The following is a 13,902-nucleotide window of genomic DNA, read 5'->3' as shown; positions in this document are numbered from 1 at the left end:
TGCCTACAGTGGAGTCATTGGGGGGAGCACAGAGGTGCTGCTGTGGGTGCAATAGCACCCATGGCCTTCTTTGCTCTTCATTGGTTTCCTTAAATTTTGGCCTGCTTAGAGAACCCTAGGAAAAGGTCTCAGGTCTCCTGTTTCAAGGTACTTGCTCCTGGCTAAGCTGGATCTGCCAGGAGATACCAGCAAACTGAGCCCCCCACACTGCTGTCCTGTGCCTTGCAACAGGGACAGAACAGCTTTTGCTCCTCTACAAGGTGGAAGGGATCAGGCTCAGGAGATCTTTAGTATTGGAAATAGTAGGTCAGCTGGCCTGAGCACCTGGTGTGATACATGCCTGTTTTGGAGACTCATATTTTGCCTTCAAGCTGGGTTCAGTCCCACCTTCCTGCTCTTCTCCATCTCCCTTTGCTGCCTACATCTCTTGGGAGCTTCTTGGAGTGGGGACTGTCCCTCATCCTGAAGATGAGCATTCTCCTCACAGGGTCAGGGGATAGAAAAGAAAAAAGAGAGAAGAAAAGCAGTTTCCACTGTTCACAAATTCATTAATATTCCAGAATGCAGGAGCAGGGATGCTACTTATGGGATCTGGGGGCTGCAATGGTGGGATTAGGACTACCCAGCTCAAGGGGGTACAAGGTAGTCACAGTCCTATGGATTTGGGGAGTCCTCCTCAGAAAACTGGTTTACAATGCACTTGGTTCTTAGGTCTGCTTTTTAAATTTGCTTTTTGCATGGTGAATGTAATTAAAAATCAGGGAAAGGAGCGGGGGGGGGGGGGGGGGAATTTTTTTAAAATTTCATAATGCCAAGATTGGAGCATTTGTTTCAAGGCTCATTAGATTTCCCTTACTGATCTGCCCACTGATCATTTAAGTCTGTCTGTTACAGCAGCCATCCAAGCCTGTTTCTGATGTCAAATTCCTCAAATGTCAGGCATGCATTTTAAAGGGTTATTTGTAGGGAGAGGCAATCCAGAGAGACCAGCCGGAGCGCTCAGCCTGTCAGTCAAGGTTCGCAGTGCTGCCGCACTGACAGGAATCATTTTGGCAGAAAATTGCATATAAATTGAATCATTTCAAAATTAAGAAAGGGAGATGAAAGCAAACGCTTCCAAAATAAGGTGCCACCGACGAGTTGTGATGCGCAGGCTTCAGCCTCCGGAGCCTTGCAGATCCCTTCCCTGTCTTTGGATAGGCCATCTTTGTGCCAAGGCCAGTAGTAGGTTATTGCTAATTGCTTCATATTGCTAATTGTATTAGAAGTGTTAGGTTATTATCTGCCCCCAGGGAACTGGCCTCAAGGGAAGTGTTTGAGGATGTTCAGTGCTGCAGTGTCCAGGACAAGCAGGAGTCAAGGTGGCAACAAGGAGGGGATGCAGGGTTTGGTTTCTGCACCCCTTCCTCATGCCCATGGATGGCATGGAGGGGGGTGTGCTGAAGCCAAAAGCAGGCACACTGCTGTGGTGTGTAACCTTCAAACCACTTCTTTTCTTAGCTGTAGTTTAGAGTAGCAGTGGAAGGGGTAGGGATATTAAAATAAGATGCACACGGTGAACCAAGAGGGCCTGAAGGCCCTGGGGCACTGGGACCAGTGCAAGAGCACACTGGGCAAGAGCACTGAGCTGCCATCATTGTTTACACCCAATGTGTTGCATCACCTTGTGAAATGAATGCCACTGTGGAGTGTGCATGGTCAGTGAGCTAGAATGGGGCTTGGGGACACAGGAGCCTCCTCCTGGGTCTGCCCCTACCCTCCCGTGCTGCCTTGGTCAAGTGACTTGGCCCAGTTTCCCTCAACCTCATCCTCTTCTCTTTTTAGACCATGATATCTTCATTGTATTTCAAAACAGCCTGTACTGTGCCTTTATCAGATTTTTTAAAAATACAAATATCAGTAAAGAACAATGCTGATCAATCTGGTTTGTTTTACGGTTTCCTGGAGGAGGTAGTTGCACAGGTCAGGGACCTGGAAAGCCCCCACACCTGAGACAGAGGGTTTCCTCCTGTCCCCAAGCTGGGCTGGTTGGGGCTGAAGCTGGTGAGGGGCTGCAGCAGTAGACAATGCCAGGATGAGGGACTCATGAGTTTTGCTTGGCCACAACCCAGGGGCTGGAAGGGAAAAGTTGTATGAAACAAAAACGCTTTGCAGCCTGGCAACTGCCTGTGTATCCTGCTTGGCCATGGAGGGCTCTTGAAATACACTGCTTTCCAAAGCAATGCCTCCAGACCCTCTTCTCCCAGGGGCCTGGGGAAACGGTACCTAGGATGCACCCTACACCAGGTGCTGGGTGGGGGAACTGCACTGGGCACTGCAGGGCTCAGCATGCTGCAGTCTGCACTGCTGGGTGTGGTGAGGGTCCCCTTCCCCTGTGCCACTCTCCTGGCTGCCTGCAGGCATTGTGTGCCCCAGAAAAACAGGCGCCTGAGCACCCTAAAAACGGTTTAAATGCATTCATGCCTTTTAGGCAGATAAGAAATCTTCTCTCAGGTCTGTGTCCACTCCAGGCACTGATGTGGAATAGCTTTTTGCTGGACCATTACTGAAAGGCAAAGAAATGCCAAAAAAAGACCTGCAAAGAGCATTTTCTTGAACACTCATGAGCAGACCTCTGGTTTGCTTTCCTGGCTCTGGGGTCCCTGTGGCCCCTGGGGCTCTAGTGGCTCCTCTACTGGCACCGAGGTCACTGTGAACAAATGGGCTTGGGAGGAGCACGTGTGTCTTCATGTCCTTCTGGCTCAAATTGGCCCCCGGTGTTGGGAAAAAAACCCAAAAAAACCAAAACAGAAAAAAAGCAAGAAGGGCTTTTATTGTGAAAAAGAGACTTTTCAAATGCCTGTTCCCCCCTTCCCAGCCTCTCCACTCCCCTCCTCACAGGGAGGTGGGTCTAGGATGAGGCAAAGTTTGAAAACTCCCAGCTGAAGTTTGAAGGGTGTCCTCCCGCCCAGGGGGAAGCGGAGGCACCCGCTGGCGTGTGGTGACAGGAGCCCAGGAGCCTCTGCAGCGCAGAGCTGGGCAGCAGGGACTGTGGACAGCCCGGAGGGGCACCCCTGGGTGACAGCCCCCGGCTGTGATTAATGGCCTGGGCAGAGGAAGAGGGCTGATTAGTTCCTGGGTATTTTTTTTTTAATTGCTATTTTAATTTTTTTGTGTGTGTTCTGTGTGGGTCCGTGGTGTCGTATGGAAGTGCCACAGGCGGCCGGCACCCGAGTCAGGAGGTGACCGTGTGCTGTATCGCGCACAGGAGGTGAAGCACATGAGGAGGAGTGCATCGGCTGCTGCTGCTGCGAGACATGGTAGGATTTAGAGGTTTCCTTGCTGAGCTGATAGTGGGAAGCAACGCGGGGTTTGCCCCATGGGATGAGGTACAACGCTGTATCCTGGAGGTCTCCATCCTGGGGGCAGCTGGGAGGGACCACTCGGACGGTCAGAGCATGGTGAGGCGAGCAAGGCAGGGAACCGCTACAGCACTTTGCTGTCCTTAAAAGCATTGGGGTGGACCGAGCAGATTGTAAGAATGCACTAGGGATGGACAGAACAGATTGTCAGGATGCCCCTAAAGGCAGTGCCTGGGGCTGCCGTAGCTAAAGCACGGCTGTCAGCCAGGGAGGTGATTACACTCCGTCCGCCAAAACCCACCTCTTTTAAGTGGCCAGGTGGCACTGCTTGAGGCAGGCGAACAGCCTGGGGTGTAGGCAGCGAAGTGCAGATAGAGATCACGAAGAGCCGCTCTGTGCTTTCTGTTTGGTACTGACAAAGCACAGCACTTTCATCAAAAAGCCACAAAATCGGCCAGTTTGGCAAGGGAAAACTTCACGTCCCTCCCAAGAAATGTTGTGCTTCTCCAGCATCAGAAGGTTTATCCACATCTGTTGTGTGTTCCAAACCTTAGGGTGGTGTTTCATGTCATCTAGTGCTCCAGTCTGAAATATCCCTTGGCAGACCCATCTGAGTAAGCACACAGCAGCTGAGCTGGGATGGTCCCCCATGCCCAATTACCCCTGCCCCACCGGGGGACAGGGGGATGTCATGCCAGGGAGTTTGCACTGGGGCTGGGGGGCTCTGTCCCTGCTTCGCCACCTCAGCCCTTGCCAAGCTTGTGTTGGGCAAGGATTGCAAACCTGTGATGGATGAGCTGAGGAGATGCCTGGTGCTGCTGCCAGAAACTGGTGATTTGTGTCACTGAAGCATTTTTATGTCCTCGAGAGTGTGCTGATGACTCAGGGCATCTCTGGGGACAATGCTGCTGTGCCAGCCTTCACTGCAGTGTGTGTGTTTGTGTATGGGGGGCCCTAGTGTCATGCTTTACATTTTCCATCCTATGGTTTGCATAGGCTGCTTTGGGTTTCTTAATTAATGAACTTCAGCAACAGGAAAAAATGATGAGACTGGGGCTCATGTCACCCATTTTGGGGTTGAAGATAACTCCTCCCTGTCAAAGGGAAAAGCAAGGCAACTCTCCCCATACCAGCCTTTTGTCTGCAGTAACATTTTTCTGTACAAGCATTCACTATGAAGCCTTTCAAAGCCTGTACAGCCTGAGCCAGGTACCTGGTGTGGTCTCCCATGTGTGAGTGGGGTATTCACTTTTTGCCGGGATTTCCATTTTGCTTTGGCAAGGGAAGGTCTGCTTCTGCAGTCCTTTCCCCTTTGTGAGCTCCTGCATTGACTGCTTTGATTTTGCCCATAATCTGGGTTTGCTCTGGACACCTGCAGGCAGGGCCCTGGTGGTCATGAGGAATAAATCCAGGATCTGTTCCTAGCTGATCATCTTGTTGCTTCATTTGCAGCAGAACCCTAAACAAAGTGCTCGAGATGATTTTTGACTCCTTTCAAGGTCACCAGGAGGGTGACCCCTTGCAGAAAGCCAGAGGGATGCCAGCTGTGAGCTCCCCTGTTGGTATGGAGAGCACGCTTGCAGTCGGCTTCTTGTTGGATCTGGCTGCCGCACATGCCCGACCTGCCGCAGCAGAGAGTGCTGGGGGATGACTGCATTACAGAAACATCTTCTTTCTTCTGGCTTCAAAATCTGCCAGCGAGTAGTTTCCAGTTGCTGTTGTTTGCCTAGGATGAGGCACTCTAAATACGAGGGGCTGATTGCGCTGTATTAATGCTCTGGCGTAGATTCCAAATGCCTCAATTACCCCTTTCGCTTCCAATGCTCAGTAACTCCAGTCCACCTGCAGCTACTTGCCTTGCCCTGAAGGAAAAGCCCCCTTTCTGTGAGCCTGGCTGCATCAATGCTTGTACCATGTTTGCTCTGCTTGCTCACCCCATGGATTTTGCTGGGAGAAGATGCAGGCTGGGGGGTGGCTGCTAGCAGGCTTTGCCCAGGATGGGGTCTGCGGGACACAGGCAGCACTCAGAGCCAAGTGGCAGGCAGTTTTCTGCCCCTGTTTTTTCTCTTTCAGATGTAATGGCTTAACAGGAGGAAAATAGGTTTGCCTTTTTGCAGCTGAAGCCAGGGCTGGTATGAACCATTCTGTTTTGAAGAAAGCCCACAGGGCTGAAAGGCCCCGCTGTCCTCCTCCTTCTCCCTCCCCTTTGGAATCCCACGAATGCACTTTTCTGCTCTCCAGGAAGGGAAAAAGCTGACAGTCAGCTCAGGGAAACCCAACTGTCTGATTTGGGCAACCTCCACTGAAACTCCAACAAGGGAATCCAGTGCTACTCCTTGCCAACACCCCAAAGAGGGTTTTGTGAGCCCCCACTGGGCACCAAGCAAGCATTCCTGTTCCCTGGTGCTGGTCCATCAGTTAGAAATGAAAATTGAAAATAAATGGATCAAAATACCTCCTCTCCAAAATACAGAAAAAACATGATAAAATAAATGAAACTGAACCAAATGTCAAAATGTGTGAGAGATTTAGCAGCATTCCAGGCACTCACAAGCAGGATTGGCAAACTCATCAAGAGCAGGAGGAAGTAAAATGTGATTTTATTGTAATGTATTCCTCCCCATATTAAATACAGCCCAGAACACATTGCAAGAGGGACGTGGCTTTCTGGCACCTCTGCTCTTTGCGTCTGTCACGTGTGGAGGAGCTGCAGCAGCACAGCCCCTCTGGGGATGCCAAACCAGAGCTGGTGAGCAGCCCAGAGGTGCAGCAAGAGAAGTTACAGGGGTGAGGGGACTTGTGAGGAAGGGGGTCCGTGGCTCCCAGATTCCAGTTCTTATGTCCCTAGGTTTGGAAATCCCAAAGGAGTCAGCTCGTAAGCTATGGTCTGTGGCTGGAACCTGCTGAGGAGCAGGACTGTGGGTTCCAGAATGCCACAGGAACAAATCAAATTCTTCTTCCCCAGAAGAAGCTCAGGGTTGGAGGCAGTTTGTGTGTGGGACTTGGAAGGGAAGGAGTCCAGCCCATGGACCACAGGCTGCTGCCCTCCTCCAAAGCATTCCCCATACAAACCCTCAGAAACAAAGGCAAGACTGTTCAAAATGAGCGGGGCATGAGGCGCAGATGTTGCACAAAGGCAAGCCACATCTGTTTCACTGGGGAAGGGGCCCCCTACTTGCTGGTTCAGCAGGCAGATGGGAAAGCTGCTCTGAAAACTTACAGAGCTGAGTGCAACAGGCTGGCCAGGAAACTGGGACGAGGGGAGGGGGAAAAGGGAAACCTGGCAGGAGCCTGCACGGCAGTGGTGGAGTGTGGGAGCAACAGCCTCCCAAAACTTCTGCTTTCCCTTCCTGATGTCCCTGCTAGGAATTTCTAGGTTGTGCTGCTCTCATGTAAGTGTGAGGGTTAGGGGAATGAGCAGAGGGAGAGGAGGGAAGATGAGGAGGACCTTCCTTGTCCCGTGAGGATAGCAGAACAGTTGTGCATTCAAGGCTGCTCAGGTCCTCACTGTCTCCTGTGAACACGAGATGCTGTTTCAGGTCCTCAGTGATTTGGATGATTTGGGTGCAGGTTGATACCACTTTTAGTGTGGAAAAGTAAGGAAGATGTTTGCACATGCAAGTGACAGCAGACCTGTGCATCTCAGGGATGTGTCCTGAAAGACTGCCATCAATCTCTTGGGAGATGTGTCTCCAAGAAGTAGAAGATCCAGCTAAGTGCAAGAGTCTGCGGTAAGAGCCCTGAGTCTTACATAGCTTAAATAGAAGAAAGATAAGGCATCTGAAAGCTTTTAGTTTGCTTACTTTAAGCAGAAGTGTGGCATCCTGGAGTCTGTTTATTTTTGTGGTGCTTTGTGTTGACTTCTGGAATTAAACCAGAGTGGTCCTGAGCTGCACTGTACATAGCACCAAGATGAAAAACTCCCTGTCCATCTCACACAGACCTGAGTATTAACTGTCTGCAAGCTGAGATTTACACAGTGGGAGTGAGGAGAATTATGAATCTTTCCTTTTGCTCAGTGAAAATCACATGATTTGGGGGTAAGGACGGTGTCATCACAGGACAAGCAAGTCCCTGCCGGTACCCTGCAGGGCTTTAGTCCACACCAGGTGCAGGACAAGGTCTGTGTCCTCTCTGGGTCCCCCCAGGAAGCATCCCTGACCTTGACTGCTTCAGCTGCACCCCATGGTGTGGTGTCCTCCAGCCAGGTGCTGGCCATCTGTTTCCTTCAAGGTGTGTCCTCTGTCTCCTGCTCCAGGTCTTCCTTCTTCAGAGATACTGAACAGGAGATTTGGGATGCTGGGAGTCTTGCCACTCTTGTAAGATACTCCTGGAGAGGGACAGTTTACAAGCCTATGTTTCTGCTGTACTTCTTTGGCCCATAACGGGGAGCAGACAGTGCAATGGGAATAGCACTGTTAAACAGAGCAGTTTACAGCTATGGCTCAAGATTTTCTTCAAAATGGTCCTTTGGATGATGGATGTGTGAGAAAGGGCTGTGCTCAGCCTATGGTTGTGCAGAGAAGAACCTCCACGGCAAGGAGCCTCCCCAAAACCAGAAATAGTCAGTCTGGGTGGGAGGTTTAGATCAAGAAACAGGACATTTCATCCCTAAGAAGCAAAAAGCTTGAGGGGCTGATACAGGGCCTGGAGCCAAGGACACGCCAGGTTATTACTAGAGAGAGGCTGTAGAGCTTGAAGGTTTCCAGGTTTTTATAATTTGCTGCCCCAAGGCCATAGTGATAACTGGGAAGAACTGTGAAGGCAAAATTATTTGAGAAGTTAAAGGTGGTGTGTTGGCACCATCCCTTTGAAGTCAGTGCTCAGACTGAACAGTGCCAACACTCTTTCATCCATTTATGCTGCTGCCAGAGTGCTGCCCTCTGCTAGTACAAATCCTGCTTGTCTCGCACATAGGCTATAAATGATCCCAGAAGCTTTGCAGACTGTCCAACATTTAGCAAAGTACAGCATGTTTTAAGGTTTTATCCCAGGCAATTTAACTCAGTCATTTTCTGGTTTGATTTTGGACATGTTGATGGGGAAGTTTCTGTGCCAGCTCTGAGGACTTTGCTGACTCTGCAGGGAAGGACCCAGCACCATGTGGTGATGTGTCACATTTCCATCTTCTCAGCTTCAGCTGACCCAATGTTTGCCGTGACTCCGTTTCACAGGCTTTATGGGAGCAGTCCCCTTTCCCACCTTCTCAGTGCCTGGCTTGAGCTTTCCAAGCCACTTGTGTGGAAGTGGGGCTGGAGGATCACCTTGAGCAGATAGGCATGGGCTACCTGCCACATCCCTGTCCTGGAACCAAGTGGGATGATCTTCAGGGTGTCTGCAGAGCGCTGAAATATAGTAGGGTCATGGTTTTCCCCTCTGGAAGGGCATTTTTGAGGAATAAAGCCTTCATCTCTGGAGGAAAAAAACCCAGACAGAAAGCTGGTGTAGGTCTGCTAGGAATTGCAGCCACTTTGATAGATCATGAGGCCACATGAACGGCTGTCTTATTCTTCATGCCCCATGGCGATGTGGGTGCAGGTGAGTTTTGGTAGAGCTGTCCCCATGTGCTGGGGGAACACAGCAGACCTGCCCTCCTGGGGAGCCACTCTGAGCCAGAGCTACCTTTGGGACTGGCAATCATCATTTAATAGCTGTCTTTAGTAAATTCCCACTGCGAGCCATTTATCTTCCCTGAGCAGGATAATACAGGAAGGCACTTCAGCTCTTGAACGATGGGTGACAGACGCTGCCAAGCATTTCCTTCTGCTCAGACTTGCCCAGTCGCTCCAGGGATGGAGAGGTTTTGTCTTCTTCCACGTCCTCAGCATGGTTATGGGTCTCCAGCCCACATGTAATGCCCTTAAAAAACCAAGAAAACCTCCTGCACAATATGAAAAAGAAGAGGCTGATCCAATCCCAGATCTGATTGAGGCACCCGCTCTCCCATTGCATCGGGAGCTGCTGCGAGCACCATGGGTGGGTGCAAGGCTCTGGAGACATTCCCAGAGGTGGGGGGCAGGCAGAGGAGGTTTTCCAATTGTTTTTCAAGCAGTCTTTGTTAAAACTGGTCACGGCAGGCTGCACCTCCTGCTGCCCGGGCGGTTTTGCGGTTCATTGGGCGGGCAGCGAGCAGGGAGCTGGGACGGTGAGCACAGCCCTGTGTGTTGCACCCTGCTCATTGTGCACCCAGATAAATGCACGGGCCTGCCTTTAACCTGCTCACTGGCATGTTGCCTTTGGCAAAGTCCTCTGAGCTGGGCAGTCTAGGGCAGGCAGGTGGCCAAGAGTGACATGGCCACGGCTGAGCCATCCTGGCTCCTTTGGGCACCTCTTTGGGATAGTGGGATTTACTGCTGAAGGGGTCTTGCAGTGCCGGTGCAGAGGCAGGAGGACTCTTTTCAATGCCAGAGGAAACCAGGAATCAATCCAGTTTTCAACAGCCACGTATTTCCATGGCATCTTTCTAGTCTCAGGGCTGTTTCTTACATTCTTGGATAATGAAGTTTGGGGTTTGTTTTTCTTTTCTTTCAAGCTCGACAAAACCAATTTGATGCACTTTGAAAAGAAATTGAAAACAGGCTTCTCTGCCTCAAATTCTGCCAAGGTTCAAGCGTCCTGGGAATACAGTGTCAAGGATAACCCTCCCCCACCTCATCCCCAACTAGACTTAGAAAGTTTTATCTCCTAGAATCAAAGTTGCACAGCTCTTTACTGTGCCTTCAGAGCCTGGGCTGTGCTGTATGTCTCTCTGATGAGTGAGAATATGTATTATTTACTTATTGGCATCCTGGAACAAGTAGTACCTCTCTTAAGCCTTTTTATGGGTTTTGCTTGCTGGGAAAAGGACCTAATTTCTGGCAAAGACATGCTGTACTGTCAGTATGTCAGCCTGGCAAAGCAGAGCTGTACGTATGGTTTGCATTTTGGGCTGAATCGAAGCCATAGCTTAAACTGCAGCATTTTTTTACAGCATTGGCTCAGAGAAAGTCTCTTTGGAAAAGTATTTACCCAGGGCTTGTAAATACAGTATTATTTATGCAATGTTTATCACCTAGGTTATTATTAAATTTGCAATATCAGCCGCCAGAAATAACACAGAGACTGTACTTGCACCTTTTTTGTTTCTTTTTGTTGTTGATGTGGCAGGGAAACCCTGAACAGCGCTGGGGAGGGGAGCCTGAACTGGCCCTTGCCCAAGTTCACAGCCCAGGGTTTCAAGTTCAGGGTGGGAAAGCGATGTAGCTCTAACTTGTGGTGCCCAAACCTGAGCTCACTGACAAGGAAGATAAAGTGGTTTTGGACAATAATTATTCCTTAACCACTTGGACTGTAAACTGACTTGACATTAAAAACCCAACAATCATTGTCATCCATTTGGCATACTCTGTTCTCTGGCTGTGGGTTAAAAAGGATTTTTCCTGCAGTGTTTTGAAGGTTGTCCATGTGGCTCCCACATGCATTCTCCCCCCAGAATACTGGAAGTTTTGGCAGACAAGCTTTTCAGATACCCAGAGATGGTATAAGCAACCAGAGGGTTATTATCAGCTGGATAACAAAAAAAATCACCCTGAAAATCCTCCGTGCTGAAGAAAAGGGTTGAGGGGGTTTTTGGTGAGAGTGGGATGGGCTGTGTCTCTCCAGAAGGGTGGGACAGGGGAGGTTCTGGGAAAACACGCCCGAGAAAGCACAGATTGGGAAGGGACTTGGCTGGATGCAGATGGGAATACTGAGACTTACAGTTACCCCTATCCTTTGGGATTTATTCCATAGGTATCACTGCTGTTAATTCAGCATACTTTGAGGCCAGAGGAACAGATTGTGAGGTGATGAAGAAAGTGATGATTTGAAAGAAGTGTGGATATCAGGATACCAGGATCAGCCCTTTGTATGCCACAGAGTTATTTTACTATAGTTAAACTAGGATTTAGACATTGCACCTTCCCTGAACTCTTGCTCAGGAGGCCAGACATGGATTGCAGGTGTTTGAGAAAGAATGTGTGTCTGCACTCAGCAGAATTTGCTTGAAATTCAGGGCATGAAGGTTTTGAATAGTTGAGCTTGGATGTTGCTTGTGTCACTTGCCGTTGCCTGTGGTTCCACAGCAAATCATTATCCCACCCAAGTGGGAGAGAGCTGGGGAGGAATCAGAACCAGCCTCTTGACAGAAGTCCTGCTGCCTCTCAGGATGCTTAGGGGTGCTTGTGCTTCTCCCCTCCCCAGAAAGGCACCCAAGACAATGATTTAGCCATGTAGTTTTGTGCCTGATGTAGCTAATGCCAAGACTTGAATAACCCTGCTGGTGATCTAGGACAGGGCATCCCCCTCTAGACAGGCTCACCCTGGACTAGGTCCTTTCCTCTCTGGGAAGAGATAAAGCAGAGGTCCCCTGGCAGTTCCCAAAGCCCTGTAGCAGACAGCCCCTGGTTCCTGGCAGAGGCTGGTGTAAACCCTGTCTGAAAAAAGGATTCAGCCCAGCAGATATATTTTGCTGCACTACATTGTATTTCTGGGAGAGGAGCAATTAAGTGAGAGCTATAAAGCTGAATCACTCCGAGTGCACCATCAATAGCTCTTATAAACTGCATTAAATCTGCTCAGCCCTTGAAGGGAGGCACTGGTTGAGGCCAGTGAGTCAGTACACCTCAGCTGATGTAGTGTCTTTGCAAGGGATGTGGCTCCTCACCAGGGGGCTGTCTGAAGCAGTCTCCCCAAGCTGAGGACATGAAACCTGAAGGATTTTAGAACAGTGCTGTGTCAGCTCATAAGCTCATGCACCGGGGTTACCTGGGGCAGCTGCTTGTGGGGCAGGGGTTGTGCTGGTGGTGGGTTCCTGTGGTCAGTGGGAGCCTGTGGTCCTAAAAGCCCATGGCTGGAAATGCTTTTGCTTGCCCAGCTGCTTTCTGGAAGTAATTCTGGCTGCTGGCTCTCACCTCCCCAGCTTTTTAGCTCTTTTTTTTCAAACCTTTCCTCTTATAAACAGTCTCTTATCCCTTCTTTGGCAATATATTGTCCTGCTGTGTCTGCCATGGATATGCTTGTGCTTCCAAAATAAATAATTGGAAAAAAATGTATCCACTTGACCATTGCCTTGACTTCCAATGTGGGTTTGAGCTGCTTGGAAATGCCTGTTGAAAGCAGAGAAATGGCACCAAGATGCTTTTTGTGGCTCCAGCCTCCTGAAGTGTGTGAGGCTGCCCAAACCTGAGTGAAAAAGGCATGGGTGCAGCGTGGTCTGAGGACTGGATTGGCTTGGAGAATGTCACAGTGCTGCCCCACCACTGCCCTCTACTTCAGCCTAAATGGGAATGTTCTGTGCTTAGGGCAGCCCCAGCTGTTTAAAGGCAGTTCCTTAGTGCTGGGAATCAGAACACTTTAGGTTTCACATATAGCATAGATTGTATCATGGACTCCTAGAAGGGTTTGGGTTGGAGGGAACTTTAAAGATATCCAATTTGAACCTACCTGTCATGGGCAAGGACACTTTCCACTAGACCAGGTTGCTCTGAGTTTCATCCAATCTGGCCTTGAACACTGCAGAGATGGGGCCTCCACAGCTTATCTGAGCAACCTGTTCTAATGCCTCAACACTCTCACAGTTAAGAATTTTTTCCTAATATCTAATCTAAACCTCTTTTTCAGTTTAAAGTCCTTTTTCCTTGTCCTGCCACTCCACATCCTTGTAAAAAATCCCTCTCCAGCTCTCTTGTAGGCCCTTTTAGGCACAGGAAGGTGCTGTAAGTTCTCCCTAGAGCCTTCTCTTCTACAGTCTAAACAACCCCAGTTCTCCCAGTCTGTCTTCATAGGAGAGGCATTCCTGCCCTTAGTTTGTGTCCTTTTTTTAAAAAAAACAGCCTGTCACAGGTTCTGACTGACACTTGGAGCTGCCTTGTTTTGCTGGATACAGCAATGGGCAGAGCTCCAGAGGCCTTGTCTCAGCACACATTGAGATATTCAAGTTACAGGTTCAGTGTGCAGCCAGAATAGGAACCGGTGAGGGTGCCCAGAGTAAGGTCTGAAAAACAAAACCTCTTAGGAACTGGAAAGTGTTCACAGCTAGACAGGAATTTACTCTGGTTTGATTTTTTTTTTTTTCTTTCATTTCTTGAGTCTTTAAAGTGAAATATTTGACCATGAAAAATTCACTGCCCATAAGGTCAGTCTGTACCTCAGCGCTGCAGATGTGGCAGCCTCTGTGTGGGGAGCGAGCCCGTGCTCTGATTTGCTTCTGAAGGGACTGCAGCTAATTTCTGGCACAAATCACGGCACCAGCCATAACCCTCCTCTTACAGTGCTGTGGAGGCAGCCAGTCCTTGGGGAATACCTCTTGCAGGGCTCACACAAGCAGAGGGGCTGCTTCTCTGAACCAAACCCTACCGAGGGTTCTGCCTGCAGCAGCGCTCCAGCATCATCCCGCCCTTCTGTCCCCGCAGGTGCAGCGCCCATGGCGACGGACGGGGATGAAGGCCCCAGCCCCAGCAGCCGTGGGGGTGCTGCTGGCCCTGGCCCTGCTGGCACTCACCCACCTGCCCCCGCCGCAGGAACACTCCCTGCTCCCGCTGCC

This window comes from Poecile atricapillus, chromosome 2, assembly GCF_030490865.1.
Source record: "Poecile atricapillus isolate bPoeAtr1 chromosome 2, bPoeAtr1.hap1, whole genome shotgun sequence".
Lineage (NCBI taxonomy): Eukaryota > Metazoa > Chordata > Aves > Passeriformes > Paridae > Poecile > Poecile atricapillus.
The sequence above is the reverse complement of the archived record's forward strand: the minus strand, read 5'-3'. Positions refer to the sequence as shown.